Source organism: Camellia sinensis, chromosome 14 (assembly GCF_055761805.1).
Source record: "Camellia sinensis isolate YWXY chromosome 14, ASM5576180v1, whole genome shotgun sequence".
Lineage (NCBI taxonomy): Eukaryota > Viridiplantae > Streptophyta > Magnoliopsida > Ericales > Theaceae > Camellia > Camellia sinensis.
In genome coordinates this window covers 125701421-125720365 of record NC_138974.1, presented here as the reverse complement: position 1 = coordinate 125720365, position 18945 = coordinate 125701421, and positions in this window count along the sequence as shown.

Genomic DNA, 18945 nt, shown 5'->3' with positions numbered 1-18945 from the left:
ACTGAATCAAGCATATAAAACCCTAAAGCAACAATCAAAAAAGGGGGAAACAGAGCAGAATGTCCTTCAACCAACCCATTTTAGAAATCAACATGAAATTTAACTGAATCAAGCATATAAAACCCTAAAGCAAGAATCAGAAAGGGAGAAATAGAGGAAAGGGGAGGGAGAGAGAGAGAGAGAGACACACACACACACACAGAGAAAGAGATAGACAGAGAGAGACTGTGAGCGACAGAGCTAGAGTGAAAGAAAGAGAGACACGGACAAACCGAGAGCGAACGTGTGCCCTTGCGAGAGAGGGAGAGAGAGAGAGAGAGAGAGAGAGAGAGAGAACCTATGATCTATGGCTATGGTGGTGGTGATTTGCAGCGACGGCGGTGGTGATTTGCAGCGATGGCGGTGGCGATGCCCTCCGTATGGTGGGCTGCGGTGAGGTGATTGTCAGTGAGGTTTGGTGAAGGACAATCTATGTGTGTAAGAGGTTTGAATGTTGTTTTCTGTAACAGAGAAAGGAGAGGGCAAAATGAATTTGGTATTTGGCACTCTAAAAAATGTTTTGGCTCTAAAAACTTTGAACCTTGGTGACTAATTTTGGTATTTGTCAGCAAATGAACACTTATTGGCGACTAATTTTCCTTTTGGTCTGAAAAAAAGTAACATTTGTCGACAAAATCTTTTGGTCGCCAAAGAGTAACCATAAAAATATGCCATTTTTTAGTGACTAACATTTCTTTTGTCGACAAAAAAATAATATACGACGACTAAAAAAGGATTTAGTAGCCTAAAATTTAGACAAACAACGACTAATATACTTTTTAGTCGCCAAAAGTAACATTTTTGCCGACTAAAATAAATTTAGTCGCCAATAAGTAATATTTCTCGACTAAAAAATTTTAGTAGTTACGTCCTAAACCATTGTCGACTAGTATTTTTTTTAGTCGCCAAAAGTGATATTTTTGGCGACTAAATTTCTTTTAGTCACCAAATTTGGTCGCCAAAAATGCAAATTCTTGTAGTGCACTCACCAATGGACTTAATCGATTAAAGAATGGATTGATAACTAAAATAAGTAAACAAAACATGGCAAGTAAACGAAGCAAGATAAGCATATTTCATGTTGCATTGCATGTGTTCGGATCGGACGTTAATTCGAACACGAGGAAAATGAGACATTTCATACTCGAAGTGATGAAATGTGCCACTTTCCTTGGTCACCATCACCCTTGATCATGCATGATAGGGTCGTGGTTGTTTTGGTCTTGTTTTGCACTCATTAAACATGTACAAGCTTGGTTCTTTAGCCATCATGCATGGAAAATGCTTGGTTGATGGTTTGAGGACCAAGAACTACACTCTTTTGAGCTTGTGTGATGATAAGGAGGGTAGCAGTACATACTCTCCATGAGAATACACTGCTTTGCCTCTGTCTACTCTTTGTTGCAGCAAAAAAGGAAGTTCAGGGAGGGGGTGGCCGACCGGCCACCAGTAGCAGCCGACCGGCCACCAATAAAGAAGGTTGCTCTGTGTGCTCCTATCCTGAAAGAGATCAGAGGTGTTCTGGGAGTTGGCACAATTTTCAATGGTCAAATGTGTGCAAACAGAGGCTGTAATGGTAAGGCAGTGGAATTTTCGAGAGGAGAATACGAGCATGCATGCATCCTTCGCCCCTCAAGGCCATTTACTTGCTTTGTAATTAGTTAGTTAAAGTGTTTAGCTAATTAATTCATTTTATAATATTTAATTAGCTTAGAATAGTTAGTTAAGTATCATGTTGTAATAATTAGTTAACTATAATAGTTAATTAGTTTTGGTTTGTAATAGTTAGCTTAATCAGTTTAGCTAGCTAGTTCATTCGGACCCTCCTTCGCGAGGGCGTAATGTTGTAATAAGTGTGCGTGCGTGTGTGAATGTCTTCCAACCCCACGTCTTTCTCCTTTTTGTTTAATCGCTTTTGATGGTTAGATTAAGGACATTTTCAATTAGCATGCCTTATGCTTGCATGTTTGCATCCATCCATTTGTCTTGCATGCATCGAGGCTTGGCGCATCATTCAAATTGTATTGTTATTTCAATATATTCTTTGGATACGTGTTTAATCGCATGTTGTTCAAATCGATTCATATGCCATGCTTAATAGCCGAGCCTATTAATTGCATTATTGCATGTGTTGCATTAGGCATCTTGTATAGTTAGGATCATGCATTTTTCTAACTAGCTTCTGTTTTGGCTTGGAGTACTCGGTAAGCTTTTATGCTTTAGCATACTTGCATGAGTGTGATTGCCATATTGCCATGAGGCTATGTGCTTAAATGCTAAACTGCATGAATGTCTGTGGATGAAGGCTTGTTATTTGAATTGGAACGATTCAACGAATGTAAGTATTTAAGCCTACTTTGTTGTGGCAAAATCATGTTTTAAGCCCACTATGTTTGGTGACAAATCTGCATTTTTAAGCCCACTTGAGGGTGGCAAATTCAAACAATTTTCAAAAACAAATATGAGTTGAATTGTTCCAAGTCTCGCGACTAGTCTATACTTGCTTGTGCGCGCCACATAGTAATGTTAGCTAATAACTGGAACAAGAACGCATAATGTTTATAAAATGACATATCATGATTAGTAGAGGCCGATCTTTTGATCGGGCGAGCGGAGGTGCTCATTTCAAGACCTTCTCCTCTCGTACCCAAGTTCCCGAGCCGAGGCAACTTTAGTGATGACAGACACGTGGCCTTTGGCGCGAGTTAGGGTTTCCTAAATTTTTTCAAAAATAAAATATTTAGGGGGCGACTCAGTACCTAGCAAAGTAGTCCAATTTTGGCATTATTTGATTTAAAATCAGTTTTCCAAAATGATTTATCGGATTTGGACTCTTTGGTATTTATCAGTTTCACATTGCACTTGTGAGACTAGATTCAAAACCGCGGGAGTCCGAACTGTGAGGCCTTCTTTTCAAGCCCTTTCCGAAAGGCGAGGCGCGGAAAAAGGCGAGTCCACATAAAGGTTTGACAAAAGTTATATTATTTTGCTCTTATATTGTAGACGCGCCCTTGGGCCTCACTACAGTTTGGACTCAATTGTCACGGTCCTGTATCTAATCTCGCGGAGTACAATGCAAGACCGATGAATCATCAAAGAGTCCAAATCCGGCAAATCGTTTTTGAAAATAGATTTTTTGAAAGAAGTGCCAAACATGGACTGCTTTTCCAGATACAGAGTCGCCACCTAAATATTTTATTTTGGAAAATTTAGAAAACCCTGACTCGTTGCTTAAAGCCACGTGTCCGTCATCACCAAAGTTGCCTCGGCTCGGGAACTTGGGTACGATTGGGGAAGGTCACTCCGTGAGCACCCCCGCTCGCCCGATCAAAGATCGGCCTCTACTAACCATGATATCGAGTTTTGAAAACATTATGCGTTCTTATTCTGGTTATTAGCCTAGATTTACTACGTGATGCGCACATCATACAAGTATAGACTGGGTCGCCTGAATTGGAACAAAACATTTCATGTTTGTTTATTTGAAAATGGTTTGATGGTGCTACCCGCAAGTAGGCTAAAACGTGAATTTGCCACCCTCAGGTGGGCTTAGAAAAACATGATTTTGCCACTATCTAGTGGGCTTTAAAATTCACAATTAATGAATTGTTTCAATTCAAATAACCCAACCTTCACCCACAGGCATTCAGGCAGTTATAAGCACATAGCCTCATGGTAAGCATGCTATCATGGCAATCACTCACACACATGCAAGGATGCTAAAGCATAAACACTTACCGAGTACTCCAAGCCAAAACAGAAGCTATGTTAGAAATCCATGCATGATCCTAACTATACAGGAATGCCTAATGCAACACATGCAAAATGCAACTAAGATAGGCTCGGCTATTCTAAGGATGGCATGTGAAATGCTACACCTAACAAGTATTCAACTTGGAATTGAAATACAAATGCAGTTAGTATGATGCGTCGAGCCCGGTGCATGCAAGACAAATGAATGAATGCAAACATGCGAGCATAAGTATGCTAATTGAAACATGCCCTAATCTAACCATCATAAGCTGGTAAATAAAAGGGAGAAAGACGTGGGGTTGGAAGACATACATCACACACACGCACACTTATTACAGCATTGCCCTCGCTCGGAGGGTCCAAATAAATAATACAGTCTAAAATGAATAACGAATTACAGCTAATTATTACATAACCACTAACTAATTAACAAATTAGCTAAGTAAGCTATAAACTGGCATGCAAATGGGCTGCCCCGGCTCTGTTTTGGATGACAATGAATGCATGCATGCTCGATGTGCTTTGTCGGTAAATTCCATCGCGATGCCTTGTCCCGCCATTGTTTGCAGCTGATTTCAGAAACTTACACAAAGCTCTAGGAGGCTGAAACTCCACCTGGGGAAGGCTGCCGACCAGCTCTTGGCTTGGGAAACACCTGCCGACCACCCCTCATGGTGAAAACCAAAAAAGGTGATCGGTCTACCAGAAAACCTGGTCGGCCGACCACTTTCTGCCCCTAGACTCTAGTTTTTCTGCAACAAAGGCAAGAAGGAGAGAAAGCAATGTATTTTCAACATATGTGTGCGCGACCACTCCTCCCCGTCCTTGCACAAGCTCTAGGGAGTGTGGCCCTCGATTCTCAAGCCACCAATCACGCATGTCGATGCATGATGGCCGAGAGACCGAATTGCTCGTTTTAATATGACATGAATGTAAGTATGAACATATGAAGCCAACAATTCTATCATAGATAATCAAGAACGTCGGGGACCGGGAATCGAGGCACGTTTCATCACTTGGAGTACGAAGCGCCCTCGTTTCCCGTGCTTAGACTAAACCCTATTCCAAGCACCATGCAAATGGAATGGCATGCACAATGTGACTAACATGCAACCTAGCATACGCAATGCTCTGTACTAAAATGGCATACACAAAGCGCGTGATGTAACATGGCATACACAATGCTCTAAGATGCAACCCAGCATACGCAATGCTATGGATTGAAATGGCATACACAATGCACAATGGACTTACACCAATATGAGTAGACCTCAGCCACACTCACATCAGTTGCCATTAGATGAAAATGAGACAGCCGAAATGCGTGCACACATGCACGCAAACTGAGGACCGAACCTAAGGCATAAAATACCACTCTACCAAGACATGACAAAGGATGCAAGATGGCATTCAAACATGTAAATTTCAGCACTGAAACATGATGCTAAATGGTCCCGAAACATGGAAATATGGCACCCGATGCATGGAATAAGCCCCGAAACTCAAAACTAGGCACATGCATTGAACCACAAGCGCACAAAGCTAGCATTATTTGATCATGAAGCATAAAGACAGAGCTAAGGCAGTCCCAAAATAGGCACATTTCTGGTTTAAAGCATGGCCAAAAGATGCTAACATGATGGACTAAAATAGCATGCAACATTGGCTAACAAGCATGGTATACATGGCATGTATATGAAGCAAATGAGAACTCATCAAACCAGCCAAAAACAGTGAATAAAACATGCCAAAATATGCCCAAATAATCACTGAAATGCAGCCAATGCATGCAAAAATGAGGGGCTTCTTTGGAGGGCCTTGCAAGGGGTTGTTAAGCACATATAAGATAGACACTTAGCATGGCAAAACCAACTCTGTAAATAAAATATGACAGCCCTAAAACTCACCAAATTGGCTCTGAAATGGGTCTAGGAAACATGCAAAGAAAGGCTCCTTTGAAAGGCCTTGGATGGGATTGCTCTACACATGCATTGTAGACATAAAATATGGCCAAAAGAGCCTTGGACAGTGCTAAGGCAGACCTTAAAACTCACAGAATGAGGTCTGAAACAAGACTTCAATGCATGCAAAATAGGGTCCCTTTGGAAGGCCCAAAAGACCACCAAACAAGACAAGGAGAGAGGGGGTCACCCCCCTCTAATTTTGGCCCTAAAAAATACATCTAAGCCACTGAAAATCCACTTGATTTCAATGGTTAAGAGGCCAAACCATGGCCAATGCAAGTGCTCTAATGCATAGCCTTAATCTTGAAGAGATGAAGCATGCATAGGGGGAAGATGACCCCAAACAGAAATGGAACCTTAACCCAACTTGAAGAGGATTTCAAAACAAGACTTTTTCCAGGTTATAGAAAATCTCGAAAATGCTCACAAGTAAGGCTAAAATAGGATACAAAAATAGCCCTAAATGGGAGATTGAAAAAACAAGGAAGTAAATGACTTCAAGAAGTAAAGTGCCCTTAAAAAAAGTTGAAGAGGGGCTCAAAATAAGTCACTTTACAGTTTATAGCAAATCTCGAAAGTGGTCACAAGTAGGACTAAGATATGATGCAAAATAGGCCTACAAAGAGGGGTAAAGCATGCAAGGGTGTAGGAGGCCTCAAACAGAAAAGTTTCCTTATACAATCTTCAAGAGAAGCTCAGAATATGACACTTTCTATTTTATGACAAAGCCCAAAAATACTCACAAGTGAAGCTAAGTAATGAAGCAAAAAAATGCAAGTTTAAGGGAAATAGGCACTTACCCTTGAAGAGCCGACCTCCAGCAGCTTTTGGACCAAGTTGGTGAGCTTTCAACCTCTGCAAATGACTTCCAAGGTGCTGGAATGGATGATGGAGGTGTGGTGCTAAGGGTTGTAGTGCAAATGGACCAAGAAAATTAGGGTTTTGGAGCTTGGAATAGTGACAATGGAGGAGGGAGGTTATATGCCTTAGTAAATTTTGTTCAACCCTCTGATATGAAGCCAAGCCTCTCCTTTATAGAGGAGAGGTTCCAAAATATCCAAAAAGGTCCCCAAGTATCCTCCATACACGTGTATGGAGGATACACCAAATGGCCTCCAGCTGGCACAACTGGACTACACTCAGAAAAAACAAAAAGCAAGAAACAGGCCGACCAGTTCAAGTGGTCGGCCGGCCACCACCCCTGGTCGGCCGACCAGGGGTTAAAAGGGTCAACAAAAATTGCTGGTCGGCCTACCCAGAAAGGTGGCCTACCAGATGAGTAGAATATAGTTGTGTGGTGAAAAACTAGAAAATGTGACCCTGGAGAGAGAAAAGCTAGCTTTTAAGCAAGGTTCAAAAGGGTCAAGATGAATTTCTGACTGGCCTACCCATATTGGTGGCCTCCCAGATGAGCACAACACAATGGTGGTATGAAAAGCTTGAAAATGTGGCTCAAAAGTGAGAAAAACCAGCTTTCTGTCAGAAAAATCGACTTTTGGAGAGATAAAATGAGAAAATTGGTTTTTCGGGGGAAAAGGTGGCCGGCCACCATACTACCCCCTCCCTAACAGTGAAAATATGGTCTCTACAAAAAACGGACCAAAACGGATGCAAAACAAAGGTTCGGGGGCCAAAACGTGCGGTTCGGGGCCCCGAAAACAGGCTGTTAGTGTGGACACCCCATTTTTGACCGCCCTTAAGACTTGGGCACCACTGATGTTTTGCTTGGCGGAGAAAGGTGTGCAGGGCAAATGTTCAGTTTCTTTGGCAAGGAGAGAGGAAAATCCTTCAAAACACTTTGTTTAGGTGTTTGGAGTTGAAGAAGAGAGGAAAGGAGAGGAGAAAACTAGTTTGGGAGAAGTTCGGCATGAATCTGGGTAGAAGCGAGTCGAGCAGCCCTCGCTGAATCGGGCTTATCTGTCTGTACACTTGGATTTTAGTTATGAGGTCACCACCATTGGAACGAAGACTTCCGGGGCTTCATTTTTCACTCAAGAATCTCTTAAATCCGAGAGCGGAGGACGGAGATATGATTGGTTGAAGTTGGGCATCATCCTAGTTGAGCCGAAACTGAGAAGCCTTCACCAAAACAAGCATAACTTTTTTCACAGTTGGAATTTTGATGCAAGGCTGGTTCCATTGGAAAGATTACTTCCGGGGCTTCAATTTGGACACAAGATTGACCTAAAAAGGAGTTCATATGAAGAAGTTATGCCCGTTTGAAGTTGGACCTGCAGAGCAGATTTTTCCTGCCGACCGACCAAATATTGGCCGACCGGCCAAATAGATGGCCGACCGGCCAGAACAGATGGCCGACCGGCCAAATAGATTGCCGACCGGCAGATTAAAGTAGCCGACCGACCTTTTTTGCTAGCCGATGACCTTCCGGAGTATTCTACAGATTGAATGGATGCCAGCTGTGGCAGCTGGAATGCACAGACCCTGCTCCCCATGCACGTGTGTGGCTGTTTTGCACCCTTTGCACACCCTTTGAACCCCCTAACCTTCTAGAAGCTTGAACCCTTTGGCCAAGCTTCTTGGAGAAGCTTGGCCAGCTGTTTTAGCTTCCTCTAGAAGCCTTGCACCCCCCCTTGAACCCCTTTGACCCCTTTCCCTTTACTTAGCTTGTAAGTTAAGTGCTTCCCTTGCCTTATATAAGCACCATTCCTCTCCCTTTGTCTAGGTTGGATGGTTTTGAAGCAAAAAAACCAGAGATATACCATGTATATCTGATATACATACATACAACCCTCGATCTCTCTCCATATCTCTCTCATTCAATCATCAAATACCCTTGTTCTTGGCCATTTCTTCACCAACCCATAGCACCACACCCCTACAATTCATTCCAGCACATTGGAGGTCATTTGCAGAGGCTAGGAGCACCCAAACTTCAACCAAAAGCTGCTGGTTCATTGGTCTACAAAGGTGAGTCCTCTTCTTCCCTTTTCTAGCCTATTCTTGCATCATATCTAAGACATAGTTTCTTGTATATTTGAGCTCCGGCCAAAACTGAAAGTAGCCTTTTTTTGAGCTGTATTTCATCTTTCACTAAGGGTCTTACCCTGTTTGAGCACCCCATCTTGCACTTGCTTCAATATCTACTTGTATGTCAATATTCTTGCATGCATCACTAGCCTATCATTTTTCTATTTTTGGACCATGATCAGAACTGAAAGTGGCCTTATTTTGATCTTCTTAACATGTTTTATTAAGGGTCTTTGCTTGTTTGGTGAATGCTTTGTATACCTCATGTTATAGCCACTTTTGAGCCTCATTTTGCATTGCATTTCTAGCATGTTTGTATACTGATTTCGGGGCTGCCATGAACTGTAAATGTGCATATTTTTGGTCCCTCTTCAATGTTGTAGAAGGGAATTTTTCAGTTTGGGCTTTGCATATACCACTTGCTTCTTTGGCCACCTTTTGGCCCATTTTCTTGCATCAGAGCTTAGCCATATCTATGTTTGTTTTTGGGGTTTTTACAGTTCTGTAAAGTGGCTTATTTTGGGCCCCTCTTCAATGTCGTTGAAGGGCCCTAACATGTTTGGGGTCAGCAGCTGTGAGTTGCTTCATAATCTCATGTTTAGGGCCGTTTTTGTATGCCATTTTAGCCCTATCTTTGCTTGCTGTTTGGCCATGTCATAAACTGTAAAAATTCTTGTCTCAGAGCTGTCTTGCTTCTGTCTTCATGCTCCATGTCCATATTATGCATGCTTTGTATAGCTGTAAGCCATTTCATGTGCCTAATCTTGCACTTCGGGATTTATTCCATGCGTTGAGTGTCATTTCGTTATGTTTCGGGGCTGTTTTGCATCACCTATCGCCTCTGAAATTTGCATGCAAATTGTCCATGTTTGTGCCTTTCAAATGCGTCGAAAAGTTGCTTCATTACACTTAAGTCTTGGACCATGTATCTATGCATGTTTGCATGTCATTTGCCTCCATGCACTTAGCATTTTGGCCACTGTTTTGGGCCTAACTAGAGCTGCCTAATTCATGTTTAAGACCATCCTTTGCTTATTTGCATGCTCACCTTGCATGTTTGCTTGTATCGGCATGTTGCATCCTTAGCTCGTATGCCTAAGTTGCATTGCATCTTGCATGCATCACCTTGCCTCTTGAGATGAGTATAATAGAGGTTAGGCCCCCTTGTGTGTTTATTTGGTTTGCATGCATTTTGAAATTGAAGTTGCACACTTGATTCTTTGGGCCATCATGCATGGAAATGCGTGATTGGTGGTCCGAGAATCGGGGCACATCCTCCTTTGAGTCATTAACATGATAAGGAATGTGATAGGTGCATAAATTGCTTGAATTGCATTGCCATGCAAGATTTTGCCCTCTGCTGCTTTGAGTTGCAAGTTCGGCAAGAATTTATTGCCGGCCGGCAGTATTTAGTGCCGACCAGCAGTCAATCGATGGCCGGTGGATCTATTTTGTGCCGGTGACTAAATGCTATTGCCGGTGAAAATTCTGCTCATCCGATGATATCCCCCAGTGTCCTGAGAGGCATCCCTGAGACTTTGGCAGTTTTCAGAGGAGCAGAGCAGGGAAAACAGAGGTAAACTATGCATGGCAGTGCGATTCCGAGCCAGTCCCGAGCATGTGTTGCATCTGGCCCTCGCCCCGAGGCGGTTTACTGTTTTTCTTTAGTTTAGTTAATTTGTTAATTAATTAAGCAATTTGTAATATTTAATTAGCTTGCGTAGTTAATTAATTTGTATTATTATTTTGGACCCTCCGAGTGAGGGCAATTGTGTAATAAGTGTGGGTGCGTTGTGCATGTCTTCCAACCCCCACTTCTTTCTCCCTTTTATTTACCCGCTTATGATGGTAGACTAGGGCATATTTAAATTCGCATAACAGTATGATAGCATGCGTGCATCCATACATTTGTCTTACATGCACCGGGCTCGGCACATCATTCTAACTGCACTTGTATTTCAATTCCAAGTTGAGTACTTGTTAGTTGCAGCATTTCACATGCCATCTTTAGGATAGCCGAGCCTGTTTAGAGTGCATCTTTGCATGTGTTGCATTAGCCATTTTTAACATGAACTAGGATCATGCATATGATTACTGACTAGTTTCTGTTTTGGCACGGAGTACAATGTAAGTATTTATGCTTTAGCATATCGCATGCGTGTGAGTGTTGCCATGACAGTATGATTACCATGAGGCTAGCTGCTTATGTGATATAACTGCTTGAATGCCTGTGGATGGAGGTTGAATTACCTAAATTGGAATAATGCATTAAAACTGTGAGTTTTAAGCCCACTAGATAGTGACAAAATCATCTTTTCTAAAAGCCCACTTGAGGGTGGCAAAATCTGCATTTTAGCCTACTTGCGAGTAGCAAACCATTTTCAAAACAAACATGAAATGTTTTGTTCCAATTTGGGCGATTTGGTCTATACTTGTTTGCTGTGCGCATAACATAGTAATTCTAGGCTAATAACCAGAATAAGAACACATAAACGTTTTCAAAACAGAATATCACGGTTAGTAGAGGCCGGTCTTCGGACCGGGCGAGAGGGGGTGCTCATAGCTGACCTTCCCCGATCGTACCCAAGTTCCCGAGCCGAGGCAACTTTGGTGATGACGGACACGTGGCCTTTGGCACCGAGTCAGGGTTTCCTAAATTCCCCCTTAATAAAATATTTAGGTGGCGACTCTGTATCTGGCAAAGCAGTCTATGTTTGGCACTTCTTTCAAAATCTGTTTTCTCAAAACGATTTGCCGGATTTGGACTCTTTGGTTCAGATTTAGAACCGTAACAAAATCGAGTCTGAACTGTAGTAGCGGTCCCCCTCCGCGGGCGCGTCTACAGTTAGGCACCGAAAGTGGCATATGACCCCGAAGGTGGTCTCCCGGGCTACAGTATCCCTCTAAAGGGAGGAAATAAGATGTGTGCCAAAAAACGGAGCAAACGGAGGTAGTTAAGCAGTCCCGAACCGAGGCACACGGCCGACGGCTCCGAAAACCAGAAACCGGGCTCCAAACGGGAAAAATGGCCTACGACCACGAAACGTAGCCTACGGCCACTGAGAGATGGTCTACGAGACCTCTCCCTCCCTTCGGAAAGAGAAAACAGAGAAAACAGGACCTGGTTCACGAACCGATGTAAAGCACAAAAGAGCCCCAAAGTCCAGAGGCAAGGCTCGCAGCCGAGACTTTGAAACCTCAGAACGAGCACAAAATGCAACATCACCGAGCGCTCAACTGGTGACGTCTGAGTCTTAAGGTCGGTCAAAAATTGGGTGTCTACAGTTGTCCCTCTTTGACAGAACTCAGAAGTCATTCGTGACGTGAGTGAATGTCAAAGCCCAGAGACGACCCATTTTTGACAAGGCCGAAGACTTAGACAAACAGGCAAGATAACAAAGATGTGCCCGCAGGCATGCCCGCAGGCAGGGGCAAAATGCAAAATGATATGCACAAAGATTTTGATAATTGGACTTATACGCTACGCGAAGCCGGTTTGAAAATTGGACTTATACGCTACGCGAAGCCAGTTTGAAAATTGGATTTATACGCTAAGCGAAGCCGGTTTGAAAATTGGACTTATACGCTAAGCGAAGCCGGTTTGAAAATTCAGGATTTATGAGATGCACTGTAATGACTAAAATGCAATGTGATAGCTAGGAAAATGGAGGTACCTTACAGGGGCAATTGGAAATGACTTACCTCGGCAATGTCCTACCTCATGCTAATGTGGGAATCTTCCTCTTCTTCTTAATTGAACCAGAGGTACTACTTTTCTCCCTGGCCATGGTCACAGCTTTCCCTATTCTCCAACAGGGTGACAGACTAGGTTGGTTCGGTATCCAGAATTGAGGCACATACATATGGTATCTCAATCTATGGGGCTGCCATACAGATTTCAAGCCGAAAATATACCCCTGGGTATTTAAACCAGACTTTAGTCTTGGAAATCCCGAACCTTTGCGTTCTAGGCATGAGCCATTCGAACTCTAGTTTCCACCGTCTCAGTTGGTCTCCTAGGAACTCACCGCAAACACAGGCAGGTGGCTATACCAGACCACCGGAAGTCGTTCGGGCACGACAAACACCAAAGGAATTGCACCTTTAGAGGATTTAAGGTCTCCTAGACCAGAGAATGCACAAGACAGTGCGAATAAAGATGCAGGATTTAAGGTCTCCTAGACCAAAGGATTTAAGGTCTCCCAGACCAGAGGATTTAAGGTCTCCCAGACCAGGGAGTGCATAAGACAGTGCGATGAAGATGCACTAATAAGTGCAAGGGAGGTGCGCAAGAAAGCGGGAGAAATGCAATGCACTAACAAGTGCAAGTAAGGTGCGTAAAATAGCGCGAATGTAAACTGCACAAAATAGTGCGATGCGCAAAACAGCGCGAATGTAAACTGCACAAAACAGTGCGATTGAGGTGCGCAAAATAGCGCGAATGTAAACTGCACAAAACAGTGCGATGCGCAAAATAGCGCGAATGTAAACTGCACAAAACAGTGCGATGCGCAAAATAGCGCGAATGATAAACTGCACAAAACAATGCGATGCGCAAAATAGCGCGAGTGTAAACTGTACAAAACAGTGCAATTGAGGTGCGCAAAATAGCGCAAATGATAAACTGCACAAAACAGTGCGATGCGCAAAATAGCGCGAATGTAAGCTGCACAAAACAGTGCGATTGCGGTGCGCAAAATAGCGCGAATGTAAACTGCACAAAACAGTGCGATGCACAAAATAGCGTGAATGATTTGAAATGCACTAAATAGTGCAATACGCTAAACAGCGCGATTGTTTTGAAATACACTAAACAGTGCAATACGCTAAACAGCGCGATTGATTTTAAATGCACAAAACAGTGCAATATGCTAAACAGCGCGAGTGATTTGAAATGCACTAAACAGTGCGATACGCTAAACAGCGCGAGTGATTTGAAATGCACAAAACAGTGCGATTGAGATACAACCACAAGATGCACAAGACAGTGCTAGTGAGATACAAAGTGTAAGTGCACAAGACAGTGTGATAAAATGCATCTTCTATGCAACAGGGAAAGCATATTCTATATATGAGACAAGCAAAGCATATTCTATGCGAAATCGAAAGCAAGCATATTCTATACATGAATCATAACGATGCGTGGCACGCATGCAACAACAGTGTATATGAAAGTTCACATTCTATGCAATAGAGGAGCATCAAATATGTACTCTAGTGCCTCTGATTTGCCTCTTAGAGGACTTCGCAACACACTCAGCTCAAAAAGGGCACACCCTGTTCATGTTGGCGAGAGATAACATCTGCTTGTGAAACCCTCGGGTGTTGCTTGGACTGCCATTCAGACTTGAAGTAGGCTTACACTTGGGGTCGAGATACACTCATACTCCAGAGGAAGGCGAGGCCTGACAAGATGCACCTGGAATGCAGTCTCGGATTTTGCTAAAGTTGAAACATGCTAAGATGCTCCAAATTTTCCCTCTTTTCTTTTGCTTTGCAGTCCGAAACCTAAATACTTCAAATAGGTCCTTATTTTACTATTTTGACATGACCTGGGTTGAACCCTGCGGCTTTATGAAAGAACCAATCCTGTTTTGCACAAATGTGGAGAACGACACAGCACTCTGAGCACAAAATGATTTTTGAAATTGAAATGAGAAAAGGTTTCTCAACCGGGTATTGAGCCTACAACTGACCACAGCCAAAACGACTCAACAACGGAAAACAAAGGTAGATCAACCTAAACACAACTCAACAAAGGAAAAACAAGGTAAAACAACCTAAGCACATCCATTGACACTCAAACGACTAAAAACAAGAATTGAGACAAACAAAACACAGAAACACAACACTCAGCTGTGTTCCAAAGGCAAGAGACCTCTCGGTGCACGAGGAGCCAGTTTCTCCGGGTATTGTTTCCCACCCTTTCTTATTTGTGATTCTCACATCACTCGGCCCTCAGGCTCGGCTTTTCTCACAAAACCTTTTTCCTCACTTTTTCTCTCAGCGCACATCTCTCTATTCTTTAATCTCTCATTTTTTTTTCATCCCTCCCCTGGGTGGTTAATGGATAAACAAGAAGTTGTGGGCTCTTGCCTCTAGCATTCTGCTAGATTCTCTTTCTTCTGCGCACAGCTAGTGAATTCCTCCCACAGAGGAATTGCACTACAACTGGGTGTGTAGCAAATCTGCAGCTGACATCGGTTAACGATACTCTGCTGGAGAATTTGGGCATGATCAGATCTGCCCAGATGAGGGAGTGGAATATCTTGCCCCATTCCAGTTCGTGCTTCGCACTTGGCTTGATACCTCGTTGCTTGGAGGATGTGAGAGCTTTCTGCCCTTTTGCGGTCAGCTTCCGTTGTGCCCTTTCTGGCGAATACAGTGCCCCTTTCTGGCAAGTAGAAGTGCCCTTTCTGGCAAGTATGTTGACAATGGGGGAAAAGACAGAACACCTGACTCAACTGTGCCCCTAGTTCATCATTTTGACCATTTTTTATTTTTGGCTTCTACTAAAACAATTTTAACCAAAATGAGGGTTAGATTAGCATGCTTGTTCAATTTTCTGATTTAAAATCATGCAAGTCCGGCTATGAGCACTAAAAATTTTCCTTTTTTGGATCCAAGAAAAAGGTCCAGTTTTAGAAAAAGATGGAATAATTTTCGAGAAAATTAGTCAACCTCAGTAAAAATTTTCAAAAACTATTTTTGCAAATGGTCACTACTCAACAAGCGTGGAACCTACTCTTGAGATGCACAATCTCAGATCCATAACAATGGCAAACTGCTCCTCATCTGAAGGACACTGCATGGCAACGGAAAGTTGCCCCTTGTTTGAATAGCACCACAGCACATTGTATGGCAATAGAAAGTTGCCCCTTGTTCGAACGGCACCGCAGCGCATTGTAGTCAGTCTTTAGAGCGACGAACACAACCAGACTCTCAGATACAGAAGATGATTAGAACCATCACATGGACATAGTTGAATTTGAAGTGTTTTGCGGCTGGACTTCAGAATGAAGTTGCCTATGTATCCCAAAGATGGGAATCAAGCCCTACGTAGTTCGGGCTTAAGGTACACTCGGGTATTAACCTCTCCTTTTGCGCTCTAACTTTTGCCAAGACCGTCCTTCCGGGTTTTCAACCTTGCAAGCTCTGTTTTTCTTTTCTTTCTAATTTTTTATTTCTTTTTTTTTTTTGCATTTTTTCTTTTTTTTTTTTTTTGTTCTTTTCCTTCTTTTCTTGCTCTCCTTTTTGCCTGGGTCGCCCTTCCAGGTTTTCGACCCAGCGAGCCTCTCAAGGGTAAAAGTGTAGCTTTTGTCCATATGGAATGGTTTGAGATCTCGAAGCCATCTGAATCCAGGAGAATGGCTGTTGTTCACTGACGATGCAAGAGTCCATCCAATGGGGGTTGAATTTGCCCCTAGCATTGTGGATAGGAACTCGGTTGTCCTTTAGCAATACCTTCGTCTTTCCTCCCTTCTGGGATTTGGCATTCTTGCCGATCTTTGTTGATTTGTAGAATGATCCATCTTCGGCTCTTCGAGCACATTTGAAATTCTTTGCCCCTAGTTCCAAGGGTGCTTCTGATCTAGCTTTGCAAGCTTCTTTTGATGACATTTGATCTTCTAGATCAGACTTTTCTTGCCGTTGATTCACAGGCTGCTTTGAATCTGGCCACACAAGCCTCACGTTGTAGTTGACTTTTGAACATTCTGAATTTAAGTCCAAGGTTTGACAATGAGGGGTCGAGTCTTGAGGCTGAGAGCGATCCTAGACTGCACAATCTCAAGAGCGATTCCACACAGGTCTTCGTAGGATCGCGCAAAACATTTTTTTTGAAATCTTTTAAAAAAGCGACAAATCGCTTGCGCTAAAGATAGTGCGAAACCAATCTGGATCAAGTCAGGATCCTTCTCAATACTCACATTAACAAGCATGATCTCGATAATTAAGGGCTTAGCATGCCTCTCTTTCTCTCAATTGATCAAATTTTGCAAAACCTGAGGAATTCCTTCTTCTTCGTTTTTACGGCAGTGTTCAAAAAAAGTTTTGAAAAACTTAGGTCAATGCAATAATTTCAAGGCACAAGAGAGCAGGTGGAATGCACAACCGTTTCATTCAAATCCCAGCACAACTAGCACACGGCAGAAGCAAACACAAGAGTGCGAAAATCACTGCTATTTCAATCAGAATCTGTTGGCACAACTGGCTCCAAGGCAGAAACAGACTCAAAAGAAAACGAAAAGACAAACACAAAACAAGCAAGTGATGTCCGAGGTAACATCCCTGAAATCACCCGACTCCAACAAAACAGGACTAACTCGATACAACAAGACAGACCCAAAACAAAAAGACTGACTCTATACAAAACAACAAGACTGACTCATTACCCAAGTCAGAAAGCACAAAAACTGGTGTTTACATATTGCTCAGAACAGTGCGTGCCATTCCCACGTCTGGAGTTAATCGAGCGCCACCCGCAACTGGTTCATCCCCCGATCACATCACATTATCCCCCAAGTTCACCGATCCAGTGCCGATAGACTTTGCTGAGCTCGGCGGGAGGATGACCCCATTGTCAAACAGATCCTGTACTTCGTGGCGAAGACGAAAGCAGTTGTCGGTAGTATGGCTAGTTTGCTGATGGTACGCGCAGTACTGGGTAACATCATGCGTAGTTGGAAGAGGGTTCGGGAGAGGCTGAGGCTCAAGGGGTTTGAGATGGCCTTGTCCAACAAGGATTTGGAGAGCTTTGGACAAAGGCATATAGAGGGCATGGAAGACCCTCCGACCTCGGGGTTGGTACTTCAAGGTTTGTGGATTTTTGCTGGGTGCTCCAGAAAAGAAATTGGCAGGTGCTGGCCTGGCTTGCTGATCTCTTTCGAGTAGAGGATTAGAGCTAACAGGATCGTCTCTGGTATGACAGCCCTTCTCCCGGTTTTCCCTTTGATTCAGACTGCCCCCAACTTGAGTAGCGAAAGTGTCATCCACAGCCTTTGCAACAACTGCAATCATTTGTTGTTTGTTCAGTCCTTCGGCTTTCAAGGACTCAACAGCCCACATGAGGTGTTCATGGGGATCAATGTCTACCCCTACCTTGTTCTTACCACTGGCCTCCACTTTATCAAAGGATCGGGTCGCTATATCCGAGCAGAGCCCAATTGTTGTTGACACGCCAACACCCAGATCTGAGATGGCTTCAGGTTAGCCCTTTTTAGTTGCAGCTTGCTCCAAGATTAAGGAGCCTTTTGGATTGAAACTTCTAGCCTGTGATATGGTCGATGATGGAGCCAAAATTCCAAGGGTTAAGTCTGCCACAGTTCTCTGAAGATCTTCGATCATTCTCATCAACTCAGAAGTGGTGGGCTCACAGGTTTGAGATGATTGGGGTTCAGATGCACCCATCATGCATAAGTCCATGCTTTCTGGGATAAACACCTCAGGCTTGGGTAGATGGACTGGGGTGATCTATATGCTGGGGTCGTAAGGGACGGCCAGTGTATGGATTAGATTGAGATGTGAATGAGGTACTTGGTCATTGGGGTCTAAAGGTGGAGGTATTGTCCGGTTGTCGATGAGATTTTGGACCTCGTGACGAAGGCGGTAGCAACGGTCGGTGCCATGATCGCGCTACTGATGGTACACACAGTACTTGGAGGGGTTATGTCTGGCTGGGAGTGGGTCAGGCAGAGGTTGAGGATCGAGGGGTTTGAGATACCCTCTTTCCATCAAGACTTTTAGGGTGCTAGTCAGGCTCATATAGAGAGGGGTGAAAGTTCTGCCCTGAGCTCAGGCTGGGCCGGCGGTTTGTAGGCTTGGATTGGCAAAAGGGTTGGCTGTGGCGACTGTATTGATTTCTGCGGGTTTGGGAATAGCGCAACTACCAGCATTGGCACTCCCTGAAATCACCCTCCTTGTCGCTTCACTTGTTCTGGGAATGATCCCACTGTTGAACACATTCTTGATCTGAACCCCCAGTTCATGCAAACTTTTGAAAGTGAATAGAAGAGCGACTATTAACTTTTACAACACATCATGCTCGAGGTTTCGCACCATCATCTGCACTTGATCCCTCTCAGAAGGGCGACGATCTGTCATTTGTGCTGCCTTTGCTCTCCACCTCGCATCGAATTCCACAAAAGGCTCTATTGGGTTCTGGCGAGTTGCTTCAAGCTCTTAGATGGTCATTTCAACTAGG